Source organism: Myodes glareolus, chromosome 2, assembly GCF_982192425.1.
Source record: "Myodes glareolus chromosome 2, mMyoGla1.1, whole genome shotgun sequence".
In the NCBI taxonomy this organism is placed as follows: Eukaryota; Metazoa; Chordata; class Mammalia; order Rodentia; family Cricetidae; genus Myodes; species Myodes glareolus.
Genome location: NC_142027.1, coordinates 93,129,844 through 93,154,213, shown reverse-complemented (window position 1 = coordinate 93,154,213; position 24,370 = coordinate 93,129,844). Strand labels below are relative to the sequence as shown.

The window sequence follows — 24,370 nt, the reverse complement described above, 5'->3', positions numbered from 1 at the left end:
TGCTTTCTGGGTGATTTCCTTGTGCAGCCAAACTGCAGATCCAAACTCCTACCCCCATCTGCCTGAAGCTGTATGGCCACAGGTGAGGTACTCAGGTCTGAGTCTGTTTAATCCCTTCCCATGCAGAGGAGATATGATTCTCCAGCTGAGCTAACACAGATAGCATCCTCTCTCAGCATGGTGACCAACGCAGTCAATGTCGGCTTGGGAATTAATTCTCTAAGCGACATTATGGTCATTAAATAAATCTTTCATTTCTGTTCCACTCAAGATTTTGCTTTAGAATAAGACATGGAGGGGAAGCCGGCTGTGGAGGAAAAAATTCAGCAGAAGCAATAGCTGCTTCAAGTTTCTGTGACTTTTTTTTTTTTTAAAGTTTTCCCTCATCCGCAGCTGAAAACAGTCTCCTGACAGCCCCGTGCCAACTGGATACAGCTCAACACTATGCCGCATCCAAATGGCTACTTTCCATCTGAACGCCTGCCTTCTATTTTATCCTAATTTCTTTAGCTTTCATGCAAAGGAGTCAGATAGCTTCTAAATCGTTCAACACAAAGAATTTAGAACTCAGATGATAGAATCTGCAACTGGCGACCGCTGAACTCTCTATGACTGTGGTTGTGAGTCAAATCCCTAAGACAGTGGGTTCCCAACCCCACTACAAAAGAATCCCTTGTGTCTCCAGGGTGGTCCAGTGGTGAAGGCACTGGACTCAAGATCCAACAGATATAAGTCTGCAATGGTCTGAGCAACACTCACAGTAACACCCTTAAGTCTTAATTCACTGAACAAAAGAGGTTGGGCAAGTGGAGGAGGAGGGAGTTGAACATACCTGCAGGGTTCCAAATCCTCTCTAATGCTAACTCTAATGTTCTAAAAGCTGGGAACAGTAAAATCCACAGAAATTTAAGGACCCCAAGAAAACTGTAGTTGGTCCTCTATCGGTTCATCAAGATTGTGTTTATCAATACTAAAACTCTGAACCTCTAAAGTTACATCTAAAACCCGTTTATCTTGAACCATAAAACCTGTGAATGAGGCACACACCTGTCTGTACTTTTAACAGGAAACCAATGAACCAATGAGCTACCAAGCTATGCCAGGGGCCGGGGGTGAGGGGGTAGATAAGGTTGGGGGAGAGCTGTTAAACTGATAAGGCTATCAATACCCTAGTCATCAAATGCCATCAGATCTGAGAAAGACAAATAAGCAGAAGTGAGACGACTACCAGCTACCTAGGCAGTGCCAGGTTTCTCCGTGGCCACTGGGGAACAGAAGTCCCAAAGGCAGTACCAGTCTTTGACCACCAAGTCCAGAAGATCTGACAGTCTTTGCTGTAGGGCAGGGATTTGGGAAGAGTAACCTACCTTGTCTTGGCAAAATGGGGGAATCGACTCCCAGTGCCCTGTTTGTCTGTTGTCCAGTCTAGGCAGGGTCTTGGCAGCGATTTAAAGTGTGAAGCATTTGGTATCAGAATTGAATTGTATATCACTGTGTATGCCTATAATCTCAGCACTCTGCAAGCGGAGACAGGAGTATTGGGGTTTCCCCCAACAGTCCGATACTTAACAAGTCTTAGCTTACTTACTTACTTAACAACTTACTTAGCAAGACCCTGTTCAAATAAAGATTATGGTATCCCAGTTGGGGTTGAAATACAAAAAAAAAAAAAGAAGAAGCAGTTTGTTTTGTTTTTTGCTGTGTGACTGACTTTGTCACATTTAAAGCAAACTTCCAGATGGACTTCTTCTGTGACCTTCTTTGGAGGAGATACAGGATGCTGCTAGTAGCTGATATGTCTCTATAGCCTTTTTTTATTATTTAAATGCTATATTCTCAGCTCTCTGAAGGGCTTTAGGATGCAGGGTATAATTATCTGTTAGGTGTATCTGAATTAGACAAATGTTATTTAGGCTTAACTTTTAAAGCATGTATAAGTTAAATTTGGAAATACAGTTTGCTCAGTTAGTTGCATCTTACCAATGTTAGTGAAAGCAAGAAGGTTAGACATATTGTTATGATTTTCACCAACCAGCATGGCTGGCACTTCCGGGTTCCAGGGTCACGCATGTGTGGACAACCCCTCAGGCAAAAATACCTAGCTACCCCAGCCACCTTAAAAGGCCCTGTGTGATCCATGTGTGGCATGGCATGGTTGCATCACATACGTATGACACAGATACGTAAGCCCTTGCGTGCATGCGTGAGCTCTGTCATCGCGTGTGACGTAGCAGACCATAACATTTCTTATCTCTTTCTTATAATAAAAAGGTGGGAAGTTAGGCACAACAGGTTAAAGAAGTTGGGATGGTGGGTTCTCAAGACTGCTTCCTGCTTATTTGTGGGCGTTGTCTTGGGGGGACCTGAGAAAGCTGGGTGCTGGCCACATCCTGGGGTAGCTAGTGTCTTTACTCCTGTCCATGTTTTGTGGTATGGAACTGTCCTATGTCTCCTAGACCTGGTAAGGTATTGGCAGAACAGAGAACAAAGTTAAATTTAGGAAGAAAAAAGAATTTTAGGACCAGGGAATTGAGAGGGGTTTATCTGACCTATTTAAGGTGTATCCTCCATCAGTTAGCATTTTCAAATAAAATATAAAAAAAGGGTGTATCCTTCAATTTGGCTTTCTGGGACTCACAGAATTTCTTGGATTTGTGAAAACGTACGTTTTAAACAACTTATCATGTTTATACCAGAATGACTGTGACAGATATTTTTGTATCTTACTGAAATTTGTTTGGTGAGGCTGTCCTTTTAAACCGACAAAATCTTTCAGCTGTCAAACTGCATCAGAGATCTTTGAGAAGGATAAAATTTACTTGAGTTATTGATTAAAAAGCAACAGAGAACTTACTTGGTTGGCTACCTAGAGTAGGGGCCTCCATGGTCATTGAGGGTCGTATTTGCCTTTTGTTGTTTAGCACAGTGTCTGCCAGGCTTTTGAAGATCCTGTGGGTTAGAAATCTGTAAAGACATGTCTACTTGGACCTGAGCAACAAGGCTGTCGATTCCAGCGATTCTGTCCATGTCTAGAGATCTTCAGTTTAGATGAAAGGCAGTTTTGCCCAGCAATCAGTGCTTGGCAGTTGACGCGAATTATGGATGGACATTGTTTTGTGCCCATCTGTCTTCTGTCTTCTTTGGAGGAAGTAGAGTGTGTGCTGCTGCTAGGAGCCAATCTGTCTCTCTCTGTTATGAAAAGTCTTTTAATAATTAAACATTTAAATGCCATATTCCCCAGATCTCTGAGCAGTTGAGGACTGTTTATGGGGGTATAGATAATCTATAACTACAGCATAGAATTTGCCTGGAGAGCTGGGTCTAAGCTCGACTGTACTGGCTTTCAACTTAACAGGTAAGGTTTATACTTGTAAAAGACAAAGAAGATAAAACTGCTTGCAATAGAAGGTTAACGGTAGAACTGACAATAGTAGAGAACAGCTCAATATATTTTAAAGCAGGGTTGGGTTAAATATACTGTATTTTTGTAAGAAATTTAAGAGTACATACCAATTTAAAACATTTATGAGACTTATTGCTTTCTTAGTCTGGAATGAGATATAATGTTCAGACAACTATAACATTTAACAGTAAACATATATGCACTGATACCCAGTTGAATTTAAGTTTTATTCACATATACACAGAGTTAAAGCTAAGTTATCTCTCTCTCTGTCTCTCTGTCTCTCTCTCTCTCTCTCTGTCTCTCTCTCTCTCTCTCTCTCTCACACACACACACACACACATTAAATAGGAGTTGGGCAAAGTGGATGCTTTTGGTGGGCCCTACCCAAAACATGTAAAACACACATGGCAAAAAAACAGCTTCCTTTTTTTTTTTTTTGTATAAAAAAAGGGTGTATCCTTCAATTTGGCTCTCTGGAACTCACAAGAATTTCTTGGATTTGTGAAAACATAAGTTTTAAACAACTTGTCATATTTATACCAGAATGACAGAGTAGCAGCTCAGGATGCTCAAGATCAAAAGAAGGCCCAAGTGAATGAGCTGGAACAGCAACTGGAGGATTTGGAAAGAGATTTGTTTCTTCTTTTTCTTTTTCTCCCCTCCCCCGCCCCCCGAGACAGGGTTTCTCTGTGGCTTTGGAGCCTGTCCTGGAACTAGCTGTTATAGACCAGGCTGGCCTCGAACTCATAGAGATCTGCCTGCCTCTGCACCCCAAGTGCTGGGATTAAAGGCGTGCGCCACCACCGCCTGTCCTTTTTTTTTTTTTTTTTTTCTCAGAGAGTAAGGTATAGCAGAGTTTATTCAAGGAGAATGGATTTGTCACGGGTGAAGCTGGAGCAGAGGAGAAAGAGCTGGGTTGTGGGGGGTGCCGAACCTGGACCCAGAAGTATCCCCTCACAAGTCATTAGCCAGGGACCGGAGATGGGGGCGGGGTGGTATGGTGGGTGCGGGTGACATCCCCCAGAAAGTCTGGGGCCAAACCAGTGGTGGGTTGGGGTTTCCCTGTGCAGGACATCTCCCAAACAAAGGAAGCCCAAGGGGCAGGGATTGTCCCTGTTCCGGAACAGGAAGTCACCTGGCACTGCAGTGGCTCTGAAGGCAAATCGGAAGCCTTTCCCCCAAAAGGGGTGAGGACTCAAAAGGGATCCTAGATCCCTTTATAGGCTTTGGGTTTGGAATGGATGACTTACAAAGCAAGAGTCAGTTTAATGTGGAAGAGGTGGGGAGGAAGGAAGAGTGACTTTTCATGGCCACGGGGTCGCCAGAAACACTCAACTCCACTCAGGTCTGGCATGAATCAGACTGAATTAATAAATCCAGATTTAATAAACAGAGCAGAGGGACGCAACTCCCAGGTGATTCTCGGGGAGGCAGGAGAGAGAGCACCGGGCAGATCTAGTGACTAGGTCTTACTTAGCCTGTAAGTGGTCTTGAGCAGTTCCAGGGGAGGGCCAACGGCAGACTTTCTGAGGGGCGGGGTCCGGAATGGGAGCAGTGAAACCGGAATGGAGCTTCCCAACAGTATTGTGGAGTGAACCCAGCACCTTGTACATTCTAGGCGGGAGGGTGTTAGAAGGGTTCTAGGCAGGTGCTGTATTTTCACTGAGTCCTCTTCATAGTTATTCGAGACAGGATCTTCCTCGGTTGCCCAGGCTGGCCATGAACTCAGGTGTATTGTGCTTCAACCTCCCAGGTAGCTGAGATCACCACCCTAAAGACCCAGGTCTGGCAGTGAGTTTTGTTCTAAAGATTTCTAACAGAGACTGCTGGGTAAGGGGTAATGTGTTTGTAATTTTAATAGATATTGTTGGTTGTAGATGCAAACAGATTCTAAAGTTTATTCACAGCCTGGAGACATAGATCAATTGACAGAAAGACTGCTTAGCACTTAGGGAGCCCTGGGTTTTTTTTCCCTATCACTTCATAAAACCAGGCACAGGCTTGTCAACCTGCTCTGGGAAGTTGGAGGCAGGAGGATCAAAAGTTAGCTCCTAGCAAGTTTCAGGTTAGCTTGGGCTATCATCTTTATTTTGTTGTCTATTGCTAAACACCACAGCCAAAAGCAACTTTTGGAGAAAGGGTGTGCTGGACTTACAGTTTATAGTCTGTAATGAAAGGAGGCCAGGAGCTCAGGGAAGGAACCTGGAGGCAGGAATGGAAGAAGTCATGGAGGAACTGCTTACTGGTTTGATCTCTGTGGCTCAATGGCTTGCTTTTTTATATAACCCAAGGCTCTTTGCCCAGGAGATGGCACCACCTACAATGAACTAGATCCTCCTACATTAAATACCAATTAAGAAAATGCCCCAAAAGCTTGCCTGTGGGCAATATAATGGAAGCATTTTCTCAGGGGAGGTTCTCTCTTCCCAGCTGACTCTAGCTTGTGTCAAGTTTTGTCAAGTTAACAAAAAGTTAACCAGCACAGTTATAAAAAGAAACAAAACAATCTCTTAAATCAGAAAATAGGACATTATGGTATTGACAGCAACAAAAAAAAGACATTAAAAATCAATAGAAAAGGGAAGATTGCCCAAATTCAGACATGTACAAATATAATCAATTGATTTCTACCAAAGGAACAAAGGTGATTCAATGAGAGAGAAAAGTCTGTTACAGAACATACAGGGAAAATTAGATATACAAATGTTATACAAAGATTTCTGGGCTGAGGGCAAGGCTCCGGGGTAGAGGCCTTGCCTAGAAACCCCAGTGAGAGGCTTAGCTGGACAGTACTTGCTTAACACGTACAGGACCCTGGATTTTAAACCAAGACCCACAAACAATAATAATGTCTAAACTCTAACCTTGCAGCTTAACAAAGGAAAAGTCTGTTGTAATGAGATACAGAGAATAGGCAAGTTCATAGGAGCAGAGACTAGAATAGAGGTTGCACCTTTATATAAAGGGAGAGTTAGCAAGGAATGAGGAAAGAGTTTTCGTTTGGAGAAAGTTCTTCAGATGGCAATAGCTGCCCAACAACATAAATGTGCCTAATACGAATGAGTTCCTCCCTTAAAGTAGATAGAATACGCCTGAGTGGTGTACATCTATAATCTCAGCACTGAGGAGGCCGGGGTCAGGCTAAGGTGCGTGGTGAGGATCTGTCTTAGAAAGTCAAAAGGTCGAGCTCAGTAGTCAAGCCTTGGTTTACTGTGCACAAGGCCAACGTCAACACTCAGCATTGAAGTTATTTTTTTACTCCAATGTCAGGCCTAGAGAAATTCTTTGGTGTGTGTGTGTGTGTGTGTGTGTGTGTGTGTGTGTGTATGTCCAACATAGACACAAAGAATCAGAGACCTAGTGTAACACAAAAAACTACTATCTGTAGAAGGGAACAAGAGAAAAACCTAGTTGACTTTGAGTTTGGTGGTGAAGTTTTAGAAACACAATCTCCAAAAAAAAAAAAAAATTGACACTAAACTTCATTGAAACAGAAAATTAAAACAGAAATTAAAATAAAATTAGAAACTTTTGCTTTGTAAAAATCAGTAGAGAGAGAATAGAAAGACAAACAGCAGAATGGAAGAAATCTTCATAAAACACACTACCCACAGATTCAGATACAGATTAAATTATCTCCTCAAGCCAGGCCTAGTGGTACAGGCCTGTCATCAGAGCTGCTTGGGAGACTGAGACAAAAGGTTGGGTAGTTCAAGGGTAACGTGGACTACATGGTGAGTTTAAGGATAGCCCAGACAATGGAGTAAGATCCTGTCTCCAAAGAGTAAAAAGAGGGCTGTCATTGTGACTCAGTGGTTGAGCACTTGTCTAGCAAATCTTGAGGTCAGTCTCAGCACACAAGTGCACACACACAGTGATGTGTTATGGTTTGAAAAGATATCTTTCTAAATTTGTGTTTTCCAAGGGTGGGGTGGGAGTGGGTGCTGTGAACCTTTAAGAGGTAGAGACTCTAGGGGGAACTTACTACAGTTGTTTAGCTGTTGTTTAGTTTTTTAGGCACTGGGCTTTAGTCATACATTGATGTTTATAGAAACACCCAGCCTCAGTCAGAGAAGCTTCTCTTTGCAAAGAACGATGGTGAGCACAAAGGGTGTGGCTGCTCAAGGTAAGGGGAATAAGTGACATCTGAGTGCTGAGCCCTAACTAGGACATTTATGAGACTCAGGGAATGTCACAGAAGAAGAGCAGAGAATGCAAGAGAATGCAAGAACCAGATGCGGAGAGAAGGGTCAAAACGTTATCTTCTGGACATGACATAGCCATTACAATCATGAACGTCCAGTAGCTGTCAACTGTCAATCATGGAAGGGGAGGGGCTTATGGGATCATATCCCACCCTGCTGAATTATTGACTACTGACGGATTTTGTCTGAGGCACCCATTGTCTTCAGTTCCAAGCCTATGATCACCTAACCAGGTGGCCATGGTTAAACACAGCTGGTCACAAAGCAAACAGATATGAATGCTAGAAAGGGAGGGGAGGGGAAAGAGTTGACAGGAGGGTGGGAGGAGATTAGAAGAGGGAGGGAGAGAATAGCCAGAATATGTTATACACCTGTATGACATTGTTAAGGAAGAAAATCAGTAAGAAATATTTATAAAAAAAATCAAGAAGTGGGGCCGAGTAAGATGTGCTTCCTGGCTCAAGACTGGAGTCCTTTTCTTAGATATATGTTCCGACCGTTGAAATGGAAATTCTCTTAACAGAAGCTAAGCCCAGTGGGTCACTTGAATTTGGGTTTGAACTTCCAACAGGGAGGAAATGAACCTCTTCTCTTTGTAACTTAAGTACTTCAGTTATTTCATGATAGCGATGGAGAATTGACTAATACTTGTATCTTATTTTTAATACAGTTTTTATTGATTCTTCGAGAATTTCACATCATGTACCCGATCTCACTCATTTCCCAGTTCCTCCATATCCACCCCTCACCCCTGTAGCATGCCCCCAGAAATTTAAAAGATATTAATTAAAAATAAAACCAACAAATCAACAAAAAGTCACCTTGTTCTCCCATCTTTCCCACCTCCCCATCACCTCTTCGTTTGTCTTTTGGCATTGGGAGCTGCTGTGTGCCATGTAGTAGACCCTTTGTCCACTCAGCCTTACTTGCAAATGTTCATTATGTAATGTATTGTGGTCAGGTCCAAAGCTTCTGGTTCCGGCTACACCATCAGTACTGGACCCTCATCAAAACTCCTCTCAGATTTCCTGCTGTTGCCCTGAGTTATGGAGATCCTGTGACTATGGTGCTGCAGGACCAGTCCCTTCTTGTGTTTCAGCAGGTCATAGATGGGGTAGATGTGGGAAGGGCCCATTCAAAACCCTGAATGTGGGTCTGAATGTTATAGCTGACTTGATCAGTCTGGGTCCCTGGTACACTGCCTACCAATCCCAGGCCTGGATGTCACCATGGATTCAGTAGCAGCACAGCTAAGCCAGATCAGTGTAGCCCCTGTGGCAGCATGGTCCTAGGACACCAACATGGTCTCAGATGGCTGACCAGTCCCCTAGTATCTGCATGGCCCTCAGTGGTAACAGGGGCCACAGGCATCAACTCCTGGCTGCTGTAGGGCCATGGACTCAGATATGGCCCTGGGCTGCAGCTTGGGTTGGACATCACCATGGTCCTGGGGAGCAGGGCAGGTCTCTCAGATCCATATGGTCCCAGCTACAGCATGACTTTCAGACACCAATATGGCCACAGATGGTGGCCCAGACCTTGGGCATCTGCACAGCTACTCAGATCAGCATGACTCCTGCAGCAGCTCAGCCCTTGGATGCCAACAAGCCCATAGATGGTGGCCTAACATCGGGTATTTGTGTGGCCTTTGGCAGGAACATGGGTCACAGATGTCAACACAGACCCCAGATGGGGTAGGACCACTGAGCCAGGCATGGCACTTGGCAACAGCCTGGACCTGGACATCACCAGGACCCAGGGTGGCAGTCAGGCCGCCCACAGCAGCCTGCTCCTCAATACCTTTGCTTCTTCAGCTCTGCCTCTTTCCACAGCACATGGACTGGCCTGCTCCTCTTTCTCTCCCATTTCTCCACCACATATTGACTCATCATAATGGCCCCTACCGCAAGGACACCTGGCAGGACTGTGGAAGTCTTCAGCAAACGTGGGTTGTGAGGACCCAGGTAAGTCTGTGGATGTTTTCAGACAGCCTGCACACAGTACCCAGGCAGACCTGTGCCTGTCTTCTGCCCACCTGAGATGTGGGACCCAGGCAGGCCTGTGGATGTGTTCAGTTAGCCCGGGCCAAGAGGACTCAGGCATTATTACATGGCTGTGTTCTATCTGCCTAGGCAGAGAGGACCCAGGTAGGCTGTGGCTATGTTCAACTTGTCTGAGCAGAGAGAACCCAGGCAGGCCCGTGAACGTCTTCAGCTGTCCAGGGGCATCAGTACTTATATGTTAACAATTAAAACATCACCAGTGGTTCAAAGATGTCCTATCAATTTAATCCTCAGAATCAGAGGTAGATAATGTGTGAGATGTGGGGAGGTGAATGGATTGCTAGGTTCATGGAATTATCATGGGAGTAACTTTATCATAAAAGTGAGTTCTTTCTGGCTCACTTGGTTTGTATGTGTCAAACACATTTACATGTATAATACAGGTTGGGCACCCTTAATCCAAAATTTGAAACACACACACACACACACACACACACACACACACACACCTATCTAGGAATATATAAAAATATATAAATCAATATACATACAGCTTCTTAAGTCAGGATCTGGAAAGATGGCTTATTCAATAAAGATATGTATAAGCCAGGTGGAAAGAGAGAACAGATTCCAAGAAATTCTCTTCTGTCTGCATCTGCCTCAGGAGTTCAGGGATTAAAGGTGTTCACCGTCATCACCTGTTCTAACAATATTAGTGTTTTTAAAGTATTGTTTAAGCTTTTTCACTGGTTTTCTTGTTCCACATCTGAGAAGTAAGTCAGATAAACTGTCATATTCCAGTCTCTGAGACAAGAGGGCTGAGTTTGAGGCAAGCCTAGGCGATGTAGAAAGAACTTGCCTCAGAAAAGAGAAAACAGAGAGGGAAAAAACCAAGTCATCAAGTAGTATTTCTGGGACAAAGGCCATTTATTCAATTTAAAAACTAATTAACATCAGGCAGTGGTGGCATCTGCCTTTAATCCTAGCACTTTGGAGGCAGAGGCAGGTATTTCTCTAATTTTGAGGCCAACCTTGTCTACAGAGCTAGTTCCAGGACAACCAGAGCTATATAGAGAAACCCTGTCTCTAGAAAACAAAACAAAACAAAAATAAAAACAAAACCTATTTCCTTAATTTGTGTGTGTATGTTTGTATATATGTTGTTTACATATGTGGTATACCACACGTGTTCGTGGGTTCACATACATGTATCATACATTGAAGTCAGAGGAAGACACTAGATGCTCTGTGCTATGGCTCTCCACTTTATTCCTATGAGACAGGGTCTCTCATTAAACTTGGAGCTGAACTGATGTCCAGCAAGCCCCAGTGATCATCCTGTTTCTGCCTCCCATAGCACTAGGGTTATAGGCCATGCCTGGTGACCCTTTATACATGGGTGCTGGTGTAGCAAGTACTTACTCATTGAGCTATTTTCACAATGTATATACATCAGTGTGCAGGACAGAGAATAGTCTTGGGTATTATTTTCAGGAACATTGTCTGTCTCTTTTAAGACAGGTCTCTCACTGGTCTGGAATTCACCAATTAGACTAGACTGGCTGACCAGAGGACCCAGGAATATCCCTGTCTCCATCTCTAGTGCTGGCATTACAAGTGCACAGTAATACTCAACATTTTTGTGTGGGTTCTGGAGCTTGAATTCATTTCCTCATGCTTTCATAGCAAGCACTCCCCCTGACTGAGCCATCTTCCTAGTCTCATTTATTTGGCTTTAGTATACGCTGGTATTTGACTTCCAGAGATGCCTACACCTGGGCAAAGCAGAAGCTTCAGCAAGTGACTATCTCCAGACATAAACTCAAATGAGTTCAGATAAATACACAAACAGAGAGTCTTGGCTACACAGAGAGACTATGTCTCGAAAATAAATAAATAAATAAATAAATAAATAAATAAATAAATACAAGCAAAAACCAAAATTTGGGAAATCTGTATGCATGCATGTCCAGATGACCCCAAGAGTGACCCACATGCTGGGTTTATAGCCTATCTCTGACCTAGAGAAAAGTAGTAGAGAGATGAGTGAGTATCTTCCTGGAATGCTGGACAAGAGCCTGAACTCTTGATAGAAGTAGAGAAGGGCATGGGAACCCCTCAGGGGACTCAACTCCTCTTTGTTCCTTTCATAGACCCACCCTGCGTTTTTTGTCTTATGGTGCTGGTCAGGATGAAGGATAAACACTCTAATTTTGAGACAGTAGAGAGAACAGGCCAAACCCATCCCTACTCCTGTCAATCCATTGCCCTGGATGTTCAGGTCTCATTTCTTGTTTGGTTGTTTTATTTTACGTGTGTGCATCCATGTGGGAGTCAGAGACTAATGTAGGGTGTTTTCTTTACCTGCTTCCCACCTTGTTATCTATCCACCTGTTTATTCTGAGTGTGTGAGTGGTTTTGTGTGTCTGCCCATGTGTGTGTGAGTACGTGTGTAGGTATTGGCTCCTGTGTATGGATATAAGGAGACTGGAGGAAGATTTTGGGTATTTTACTTGACCATTCTTATCTATCTATCTATCTATCTATCTATCTATCTATCTATCTATCTATCTATCTATCTATCTAACATATATATGTCTATATATCTATTAACTTTTGAGACAGGGTCTCACTAATTAGTCCTGGTTGACTTGGAACTAGACATATAGTCCAGGGTAGCCTCAAATGCCCAGAAATCAGCCTGCCTCTGATTCTCAAGTACTGGGATTAATGGTATGTACCACCATGCCTGGTCCCCTTTAATTTTTTGAGACAGGGTCATTCATTGGCTCTGAAGCTTCTGGTTTACTCTAGTATAACTTGCTATCAAGATTCTTGGATCCATCTGTCTGCACCCTTCAACACTTTGTTATGGGCATGTGTGATCATCATCTACTTTTATATTTGTACTGGGGATTCAAAATCTCTGATCTACTTGCTTTCTCAGCAGCTTCTCTTACCATGGAGGTTTCTCCCCAGCCTCTCTGGTTTTAGAGACATTGTCTCACCCACTGTGGTGGTTTGAATAGAAATAGTCTCCATTGGCTCATATATTTGAATGCTTGGTCATTAGGGAGTGTTTCCCTAATCCAAAGTCCCAAAATCTTCAGCATTTCACCAGCAAGCAGCATGGTCAAGCCTAATCACTCCTTGACACGGGTTAGAGGTGTGGCCATGTTTAGTAGGAGTGGCCTTGTTGGAGGAAGTGTGTCACTGGAGGTGGGCTTTGGGGTATCAAGTACTTAAGTTGGGACCAGTGTCTCCCTTCTTCCTGCTGCCTTCTAATCTGTACACAGAACTCTCAGCACTTCTCATGTCTGCCTGCATGTCATCATGCTTTCAGCCTTGACTATAATGAACTGAACCTCTGAAACCATAAGCAAACCCAATTACATGCTTTCCTTTACAAGAGTTGTTATTGTCATGGTGTCTCTTCACAGCAATAGAACACTAAGACAGAAGTTGGTATCAGAAGTAGGATATTGCTTTGACAGGCCTGACCACGTTGTTTGTTGGTGGAATGTGGTAGACTTTGGGACTTTGGATTAGGAAATCAGGTGAACACATTAACTGATGCTTAATGAGCCATACTAGTAGGAACATGGAAGACAATGCTGAGGTTGATTTGAACTCGGGGGCCCAGTTCCAAGAAGTTTCAGAAGGAAATAAGTGGCCTAGAGATGGTTCTTATGATATTCTGGCAAATAAATTGGCTGCTTTCTGCCAAAAAAAATCTGCCTGAGGCTAAATTGAAGAGTTTTTGGATAAATGGTGCGAGCAGAAGAGATTTCAAAACAGTTTAGTACTGACTGTGTCATGTAGTTATATGTGGCCAGTCTTATGCAACTTTATAATAAAGAGAAGCAAGCTGAACAAGAAAAAGTAAAAAAATGTACAGTTTGAAGAGAAAAGAGGCACCAGGAGGTGTAATGGAGTCCTATGCTCAAGGAAATTAAAAAAAAGTCTGTGTCAGGAATGCTGCCACTGCCTCTTCCTCCTTCTGCTCCTACTCCTCCATCTCTTCCTTCTTTTTCTTCATCTCCCTACTTTCTGCTCCTTCCTCTCCCCCTCTTCTTCATTCCCTCTGTTTTCATTTCTCTTCCCCCTATTCTCTCCACTCACTCCCCATCTTTTCTTCCTTCTCCTCCCTTTTTCATTCTTTTCCCTCTTTCCTCCTCCCTCTTCTTCTCCTTTTTCCTTCCCATCTCTTCCTGTGCAGGGTATTGAACCTAGGGCCTTGTACAAGGTAGTCAAACATTCTACCAATGTATTCACCAATGTTTGTTTGTTTTTGTTTTTCATTTGAAATGGGTCTCAAGGTTGGTCCAATTAGACCAAAACTTGGATCCTTCTGGCTCAGTCTCCCAAGTACCTTGGATGATAGGTATGTACCACCACTCCTGGTTACTGCATATTTTCTTTCTACATGTGATCTAATCCCTATATCAGCCCCTCCAACCTTCCGGTACTGTCCTCATTCTCATTTTGCTCAGGAACAAAATTCAAGGCTCAGGGAGATTTGTGAACTCACCCAAAGTTACCCAACTCTAAGTAGCACAACTGAGATGAGGTAGTGACTGTGATGCTGTATAATCCTGATACTTGTGGGCACTCTAGGGCTTTGGGAGGGTTTTTTAAAAATAATCAAAACAGGCACTTTTCCACGTTGATAGGAAAGCCATGTTTATTGTAGCTAAGAAATTAACACTGTAACATTGTATATTGTATGGTAGTAGGATACAGTAAAATAATCGAGTGCTATCTGCCGCTGTATATAACATTCAAAGTTCCTAAAAATTTTTGTGAGCTCCTGGACTCACAAAATTGATCATTTTTGATCTTTGAGGACCTCACTGGTCGACTGGGGTCCTTTCCACAAACCTCAGACCCTGCCATTCCTGTATGTTTAACTATGCCTGTGCTTTTGTAGCTTATTTTCTTCTTACGTAAGAATTGAACTCAAGGTCTTGCACTTACTGGGCAAGAGCTTTACTGCTGAGCCACATCTCTAGAGTCTGTGGTCTGAGTTAGTTTTGAGAAGGTTCTGATGCAGAATTCAAGGGAGGCACTGAGAAGGGTTGCTGGAGTAAAAGTTTATTAGAAAGGTTATTAATGCCATGGACAGACAGACAACACCATTGCGGCACAAACCCTGAGTAGAATCAAGCGCTAACACTAGGGACACACAGCTTGACCGGGATTCTGGAGTAGAATTGGAGAGTGTCAGAAAGTGGCGGGCGGGGGGGGGTTTCCCTTCTAATGGATCTCTGAGGAAGTAGGGTAGAAGTGGGTTTACACTGTTAGACTTCAGCCAAGCTCTCCGATTTCCTAGAAGGGGAGCAGGATGTATGGCCATATGGTAGCATTTTGATAGCCCCAGAGCCTGTAAACTCAGTTCCTTATGAGGGAAATCCCAGCACCTGAAATCTGTCCTCATTAAATTTTTATTGCTGTGTGTGATGGCTATCCTTGATTGTCAGGTTGACTACCCAAGTGGGTAGGAATGTCTGTGAAGGATTTTTCTTAATCATTTGAAGTGGGAAGATGAACCTTTAATCCAGATCTTTTGAGGTGGAAAGATACACCTTAAATCTGGGCCACAGCTTCTGGTAGCAGTCTATATAAAGGACATGGAAGAAGGAAGCTTTTGCTTTTTGTCTGCTTGCCTTCATGTTCACTGGCATCAGAGCATGCTCCTTCTGGATTCTGGCCTTATACTGGAGACAAGCTGAGACCTGCAGCCTTATGGCCTGAGCAACTACTGGATTTTGGGGTTTTCCATTTGGTAGAAAGTCATTGTTGAACTAGTTGGACCACAGCCTTCAAACTGCTCTAATAAATCCTCTTTATAAATATTTATATAGATATATTCATTCTATTAGTTCTGTTTCTCTAGGTAACTCTAATTAATGCATTCTGGCAAACTCTATGGCCACAAGCTATTTGAGGAGGAAAGGCTTTATTATACTTCATTTACAGCTTACAGACATTCATTAAGAGAAGTCAAGGCAGGGACTCAAGGCAGGAAACCAGCGACAGGAACCAATGCAGAGGCCATGGAGGAGCACTCTTTACTGACTTGTTCCTCATGGCTTGCTCAGCCTGCTTTATTAGACCACCCAGGACCATCTGCCAAGGATGGCACTGCCAGTGAACTGGACCCTCCCACATCAATCATTAACCAAGAAAATGCCCTACAGACTTACCTATAAGCAATGCGATGGAGCCATTTTCTCAACTGAGTTCCCCTATTCCCAGATAACTCTATCTTGTGTAATGTTGATGAAACTTAACAAGGACAATGTCTGATTCACAGACAGTAATCTCAGTAGGGAGCCTGTCGGTGTCTGAGACACTGTAGCTATTGTGACTTGAGCAAAAGTCTGGATTCTGTCAAGTGTTATTCATTCTAGAAGTATAAAATGGGAGGACATGGGTAGGAACAGGGCCTTTGCTAGTTCATCCTCTCCCTTTCCAGCCTGGATCCTAGACTTGGCTCTACCTCCAAATGAACTCAGCCTTCACTTTTGCTTCATTGTCTCTGCAATGACTTTTCCCTTTTCAAGGAGCTTACAGAAGGAGGTGACAGGCTCCGATGTGTAACACAAAAAGATTAAGATAAGATTTGGGTATTGGCAGGAGGCCTAGTTGGCCAGGCTCTGTAGCCAGCCAAGACAGATGGGTGATTCTATTTGTCCCTTAGTCTTAGCAGAGCATAGGCTCCTTTCCCTGAATGACTGGTTAAGTCTCTGCAGACACCAAAGCATCTGGAGCAGAAAGAAGAGTTCCATGAAACTTTGCAACTCCCCTGCTGGGTGTCCACCTCATGCCTTACTGAGCTAGGATATGGGGTGGGGGTGAGCGGGAACCACAGCGAGTGTCAGACCAGGTGCATCACATAAAGAAAGACAGAACCTAGATCTGGGTTTTGCCTGGCCCCATGTAGGGCAAAGAGTGGGAAACAAGGGTGCTGGTAGCTGGGTTACTCTGGAAGCTGGAAGAGTTATTGGTGCAGAGGGGAATTAGGAATGGCTGCCAGAGGAGGGCATGTGAGAATGCTAAAGTAGTAATCCTTCGTTGTCTCTCCTTTTAAATACTATATTCATTTGTTATGTATTATATGTGTGTGTGTGTGTGTGTGTGTGTGTGTGTGTGTGTGTGTGTGTGTGTAGTGTGTTCACATATACAGGAGCATGTGGAGGTCAGAGGTTGACATCAGGCACTTCACCCCTTTTGCTAGTGAACTAGCAAAAGTCACAACCCGTGCTCCAAGTTAGGTCCAGCCACCTGTACTCAATAAGCCAAAGAACAGAGCTAAATTAAAGGTGGAAAGCAAAGATTGGGCATGGTAGCACACACCTTTAATCTTAGCAGAGGTGGCAGAGGCCGGAGGAACTTTGTGAGTTCGAGGTCAGCCTGGTCTACATAGTGAGTTCCAGGACAGACAGAGCTACATAGAGAGACCATGTTTCAAAAATATAAACAAACAAATAATGTGAAAAGCAAAGAGGAGGATTTCCACATTGAGAAAAGGGACAAAGAGATCCAGTGACCCCCCCCCAAGCCTGTCTTTGGGGTCCTGAAGTGAGATCAAAGTTCAAATGGAGCCCCAAGGCTGTTCATGCTTATGCAGTCTCCAAGGTGTGGTCAGATCTCAGACCACCCACTAGTATCTGGGTGTCAGTCTCATCTCATAAAGCGGTCTGAATAGAAAAGGTAGCTTCAAATAGTTGTTAGAACTATTTGAAATCTTTTTCTTGGAGACAAGTTTCCCCTTTGGCTGGTGATCTTTTTTTCTCTCAGAAAGAGATCTCTGGAGAAATTCCCATTTCTGCTGCTGTCCGACCGCAGCCTGGGTTCAGCTGGGGAAGAGGCGTCGACATGAGGAAATGAACTGTCTGACCACTGATGAGTTTCACACAAGTGGCTGGCCCCAAATAGCTCCATCCATTTTTATTTATACATCAAAAACAAGCATGTTTCTTCCAACACTAACAAACAAGTTTTTCCCATCCTTCAACATTTGACCTCCGGCAAAAACAAATATGTCAAATATGTTTTTTTTCCCCAACTTTTACATCAAAACATCTTTAAACAAAAAACACTTATCATTTTGGCAGCGTGGCCAAATATAGAGCCAGGTACATCCTGTTTTTAGAGAACTAAAAGGTGATTGGCATAGGCACACATTTTCAAGAGCAACAATCCCGCAAGCAGGTATCATGGTCCCAGCAGCATTCTGTACTGTCTCAAAGTCCACGGGACCTTGCCAAGTAAGACTGTCCCTGTGGCTTTTGCCTCATCTGGAGACCTGTTGGACAATCACTCAAATACTGGTTCAAAACTAGGCCTCACAGCTCCTAACACATTTGTTTGGGATCTATTATTTCATCAGTATGTTAGTCAGTGTCTCTTTAGAGCATCTTCATTTCTGCCAGGCCAGTGACACTTTTCTTGAGACAGGGTCTCATAGTGTAGCCCTGGCTGGCCTGGGACTCACTATGTAGACTATTTGGCCTCAAAGTCACAGATATCTGACTGCCTCTGCCTCCTGAGTGCTAGGATTAAAGTAATGCACCTACACCTAGCTGCTCTTCATCTTAAAAAGATAAAAAGAAGAAGGACTATTTGATTTAATTTATGAGAACACAAGGGTTTCATTGGAGCAGGAACTACAGGTATTTGTGAGCTACCTAATGTGGGTGCTGAGATTTGAAGTCCTCTGTTAGAATAGTAAAGACACTCCTAACCACTGGACCAGCTGTCTGCATGTTGATGATGATGGTGAGGAGAAGAGAAAGTGGAGGAGGAGAAAGACAAGATCTTTCACTGAACCTGGAGCTTACTGCTTCATTTAGGCCAATGAGCCTGTCTCTTCCTCTCAGTGCTGGAGTTGCAGAAGCATGCCCCCACACTTGGCTTTTATGTGGGCACTAGGCTCTGCAGTACTTTACCTATGGAGACATCTCCCCGTCACCTGAAATACATTTATACTGTGGTGTATACAGTATGTGCATGCTCGCGCGCGCGTGCATGTGTGTGTGTGTGTGTGTGTGTGTGTGTGTGTGTGTGTGTGTGTTTGTTTGTACTCACTCCCTCTCCCTATACCTTCCTATCTTTTTCTTTCAGTTGTGCTAAAAATCTACATCAGAGGGTCTGGGGCTGGAGGGTCATGGTAGGACAATTGCACATGGAGTCCCTAGGTTCCGTGTTTGGCTATAGAAAATAACTAAATATGGGCTGGAGAGACAGTTCAGTGGTTAAGAGAGCTTCCTACCTAGTTTGGTTTCCAGCACCCACACTTGGTGGCTCTCAGTTATCTGTAACTCCAGCTCCAGGTGGATCCGGTTCCTTCTTATGGCCTCTCTCACACACAAATACACACATATGCAAAAATAAATTAATCATTAGATGGATGAAAAAGAAAACTAAATCTATAAAAGAAAGATTTCCCTTCTTTACTTCACTGCCAGAGAGTGAACCCAGGGTCTTGAACATGCTAGTTAATGCTCTACCATTGACCAAGAGCTCCAGCCAGAATTTCTTTCCTTTTTAAGGTTGAATAATATTCCATTGTTGGCAAGGATCACACTTCATCTATCCATTCATTTGCCATAGATAAATTTTTTTCTTCCATCTTAAAAATTTTGTTGGTGGTGGCTCAGGACTTTAATCTTAACACAGGGGAGGCAGAGACAGATAGATCTCTGTGAGTTCACGGTCAGCCTGGTCTACAGAGCCAGTTCCAGAACAGCCATGGCTACACAGAGAAACCCTGTCTTGAAAAAACAAAAACAAAATAAAACAAAATAATTTTGTTTTACTTTGTTTTATTTCATTTTGTTATATTAAAGGTGAACAGTGGAACTGTCATTTATCCTGAGTGGCTCTGGGTATACTGAGCATTCCGGGAAAGGTCTCATGTTCAGGAGCACGTGGTTACCAAATAATGGACTCCACAAGATCTTTGTGCTTTTACTTTTACAGTTTGGTGTTTTTGTTTTCTTTTTGTGTATTGTATTTTGTTTTCTAGGTTTTGGGGGTTTTGTTGTCCTATTGGGTTTTTTTTGTTGTTGTTGTTGTTTTTTCAAGAAAGAACTTAAAGTTGGGTGGGTAGGGAGGAGAGGATTTGGATGTACTTAGGGTAGGGGAAGAATATGATCAAAATCAATTTACATTTAAAATTGTTTTAAAATAGTAAAAATAAGAAAAAAATTGAGTTGTGATTTGGATTTTCCTCCTTTTGGCTTCCCCTACACAATAACTTATTTGTTGCTGTGTAGAGACAGAGTCTTACTTGTGCAGCTCAGTGATGGAGCCCACAATCCTCCTACGTCATGCTCCTAAGTACAAGGATGACAGGTGTGCAGCATCATGCCCAGAGATGCTACTATTTTTCCAAACTGTGCCTTGCTTTTGAAATGAATGCTTGATGAGAACATCTTCCGTTGGTGCCTCAGCTGAGAGCTGGGCTGGAGAACAGCTTCACGGGCTGTCAGGTTTCAGTTGGAGGCTCTGGGTCATTTTCCCTCCGTGTCTGAGCAGCTCATTGAACCCCTGGTGTTGCCTTGATCACCCCTCCTTCCTTGTATATAAAATGAAGAGAATCACAGCACTGTCCTTTCCTTTTTGCTCTTCTCTTCCCCCCTTTCCTCCTCCCTTTCCTCCCTCCCCTCCCCGTCATTCCCCTTCTCTTACCTTGCCTCCTTCCTCCCAATCTCCTTCCCTCTCCTGTCCTTTCCCTTTTATCATCCCCCAAATCCAACAAAATAAAACAAAACAGCAGTTCTCCTTCCAAAGGACTAAAAGAGATAGTTTATTCTGGAGTCAAATGTGAGCGACCATGTCCCCAGATTTCATGTTGCAATGAGGAAGCAGTTTCAGGAAGGTTTTATAAAAATAGCAAAGAAGAGGAAGAATCAACACACTTTCAAATGCACTGGTGGAATGGTGTGGGAGGTCCTTCTGTCTATGTGTTGCTTTTATTGGTTAATGAATAAAGCTGTTTCGGCCAGTGGCTTAGCAGAACAGAGCTAGGCAGGAAAACTAAACTGAATGCTGGAAGAAAAAAGGCAGAGTCAATGAGAAGCCATGTAGTTGCCACCAGGGACAGATGCCTCTGCTGAAGCCCACTAAAACTTTGTCCATAGGCTACAACCTTGTGATGATGCACAGATTAGTGGAGACAGTTTAGTTTACGATATAACAACTAGCTAGAAATATGTTTAAGCTATTGGTCAAACAGTATTGCAAATAATATTGCTTCTGAGTGATTCTTTCATGTAACATGGGGTGGGGACCTGCTTGTTTGTGTTTTCTGTCCCGCTTGGTTCCCCCAGCCGGCAGGCCCCAGAGAAAATCAACCACACAGAGATTTCTATAAGTTCTAAAGCTGATTGGCCCATTAGGTCAGGCTTCTTATTAGCTAACTCTCTCATCTTGATTAACCCGTTTTTCTGATCTATGTTAGCCATGTGGCTCAGTACCTTTTTCAATGGGGCAGCTCACATCCTGCTGCTTCGGTGATCTGAGCAGGAGTGGGAGGAATCAACTTCCTCCTCCCCAGAATTCTCCTGTTCTCTTAGGATCATTTTCACTTCCTTGCATCATTTCCACTTCCTGTCTAGTTTCCCCGCCTACACCTCCTGCCCGGCCAATCAGCATTTATTTAAAACATGATTGACAGAATATAGACAATTCTCCCGCACCACTTTCAGGTCTGGGAAGCTAGGAACAAATGAGCAGCCTCCCCCAACAAATTACCTCTTTGTATTTCTTTGGGACTGAAAGACTGCAGGACAGGGCGGGACAGAAACCTCTGTCAACAGTAGAACCATCAGAGAAGAGGTGGGTACCAACAGAGTGGGGATTCTCTTACAGGCTTCAAATATCATCTGATGGTACTCTTAGCCTTTGAGCTGGTAGACAGTGCTCTGCTAAGTTAATACATTTTAAAAGGGATGTTAGATCAGACACAGAAGTGGGCAAAAAGTAGCTGTTGAAGGAGTTAAAGACAGCCTAAGAATAATCGTTATTAGGTTCTGGACTTGCCTCCTACCCACAATACGCGCAGCCTGGAGCAGAAGCTGCCTTCTCTGGCCATTTTGCTGAGGTATTCCCGCAGCATTTCGAAGCTGAGGTGCCCTGGGATCGGGCTGACTCTCCCCACCTGTCTTGGCCCCATTGAGCCCTGGTGTGGAGCTTACACCACCACATGACTTGTCCCTTGACAGCGACAGGGTGAGTGGGCCCCTGGTTGTGTTGGGCCCTTTTCTATCTTCTGAGGATCTAGCTGGCCCCCTTCCTTCCTCAGTTTCTTCTTTCTCTACAATGTCCAGAAAATTGAAGCTCAAGAATTGCTTTTCCCTCTGTTCAGTGGGTTGCTCAGTAAGAGGTTCTGTACGAGGCATTCTGCAGTGGAGAGGGGCCATTGACTTTTCCTCCCCAGCAGGGCCTCTGGAGACCACGCCAGGTCCTTCAGTCCTAGGTGGAAAAAGCAACTCCAATTCTTCTGGTGGTTCTGGGACAGTTGGTAGGGGACTGGGTAGTGATAGCACAGCCCCTGGGGAGGAATGGACACACCGCTTTGAGAGGGTGAGACTGAGTCGTGGAGGGGAAACCCTGAAAGATGGAGCAAGAATGGTACAGAGGGAGGAGCTGATCAGTTTTAGGGGGGCTGAAGAAGCTGCCCCTGACCCAACAGGAGTGGATTGTGGAGGAGGGGTGGCTCAGCTGACCTCAGGAGGAGGACAGCAGCCTCAGTGGCAGAAGTCTCGCCTGCTGCTCTGAAATGAAGGAGAAAGAGTGGGAGGAAGTTGCTTGGAGTTCTTCGTACTACCCAAGGCATCCCTGCCCCGACTCAGCATTCCCTGTTCTACTATCACTGATGTTCGCACAGCCACGGCCCTAGAGATGCCTGACAAGGAGAAAACGTTTGTGGTTAAGGTAGAAGGCCCTTCAGAGTACATTCTGGAGACAACTGATGCACTTCATGAGAAGGCCTGGGTGTCTGACATCCAGGCGTGCCTATGCCCAGGACCCTGCCCTGCTATCCGCCCCTGTCCCATGACCTTTCCCTGCCCCCTAAGACCTCCTCCTTCACAAAAGATGACACAAACAGCCTGGAGTTGCCCTGCCTGAATCATTCAAAGAGTGACCAGCCAGGATCTACTGGGACCCAGCGAGAGTAATGACCACCTGTTGCAAGGGGCTTATGGGGGTCTCTCCAATCAGCCATCCGCATCCTTCTCCTCTAGTTCTGCCTTCATTGCTGCCTCCCACTTTGACTCAATGGAACTGCTCCTCCAGAATTGCCCTCCCCTTCCCCTGCATTCCCATTGAGGAGGGGCCCCCAGTGGGGACAGTTGATCCCCTCTCAGCCCCCTCCCCTCCCCTGGGCACTCCAGAAGCAGACACAGGGTCATTCCTGTTCCGGGGCGGGGGTCAGAGGGTGCTAAGGGGGATCAGCAGCCCCTCTCAGGATATCCTTGGTTCCATGGCATGCTCTCTCGACTCAAGGCGGCCCAGTTAGTGCTGGAAGGAGGCACTGGCTCCCATGGTGTCTTCCTGGTACGTCAGAGTGAGACAAGACGTGGTGAATATTTTCAACTTCCAGGACCAGGCCAAACACCTGCGTTTGCCCCTGAATGGGAGGGTCAGTGCTGGATCCAACATCTGTGGTTCCAGTCCATGTTGGATATACTTGAGCACTTCCAGGTGCATCCCATCCCTCTGGAGTCCAGAGGTTCCAGTGATGTTGTACTTGTCAGCTATTGTGCCCTCTGAGCGGCAGCAGGGCCGGGAGCAGGGCTGGGAGCCATGCAGGGGTGTATGAGGGTGACAGATGCTATCCTGATTCTCCTTATTTTGAGCAAGTACTCAGACATTGGGCCATTACAAACAAACCCATTATGATTGGTACTCCATGTTGAAGACAGTCCTTGACCCCTCAGCTTTCCCCCAAGGGCGCTCTGCTTATGATGATGCAGCAGAAACCTAAGCTCATACGAATTTGCGATTTGTCCTTAATATTACCTTTACAGGCTTACTGGCCACGGGCAGTATGCTGATCCTGTCTCACAGTCCATGACATAGGCATGCCTACATGTCTATTTACAGCAAGTGTCCAACCTAGCCTTCAAGGCCCTCAGACTCTGTACACCCTAGGACAGTGTAAGCCATTTCCACAAATTTGTTTAGCAGGCTGAGGAACCATTTCCTAAAGTTTTGACCTGTGTCACCAATGCTGTTAAAAAGCGCATCCAATCTGGCCCTACCACGGATATCCTTATTTAACAGCTTACCTGGGAGGGGTTCAACACCGTCACCCATAACACCATTGCACCTCTTAGAAAAGAGGATATTCGTAAGTGACCAGAACAATTTATTTTTTAAAGTACACTCAAAGAATTCACACATGGGGCAAACACAACTGACCTTGGCACTGTGCACCTAAGTTATCTAGCATGGGATAAGCCACCTTATCACATGGGTATCACCCAAGTGAGATCTTATTAATTGGAGATGTTTGTATTTAAGTGATATTTAGGCTTTGTTATGGGAAATGAACTATGGAATCACCACTGGGAAATTTTCTTACATGCCCAAGTTTTTCTTGAGAAAACAACCACCCAGTAGAACTGCTACATAGAATCTCTGGGCATGTAGAGTGTGTGCAGGAGAAAGAGAGGGAGAGAGACAGAATTTCATAATACATACAATGACATATGGTTGTGACCCTTGTGTATTTCTCCAGT

At 44.3% G+C, this 24,370-nt stretch overlaps 1 pseudogene; it reads left to right on the top strand.

Moving 5' to 3' along the window:
• Positions 1-7,501: 7,501 nt before the first annotated feature.
• On the top strand, positions 7,502-23,909 carry LOC125396966 (SH2B adapter protein 1 pseudogene; annotated as a pseudogene).
• The last annotated feature ends 461 nt before the right edge of the window (positions 23,910-24,370 follow it).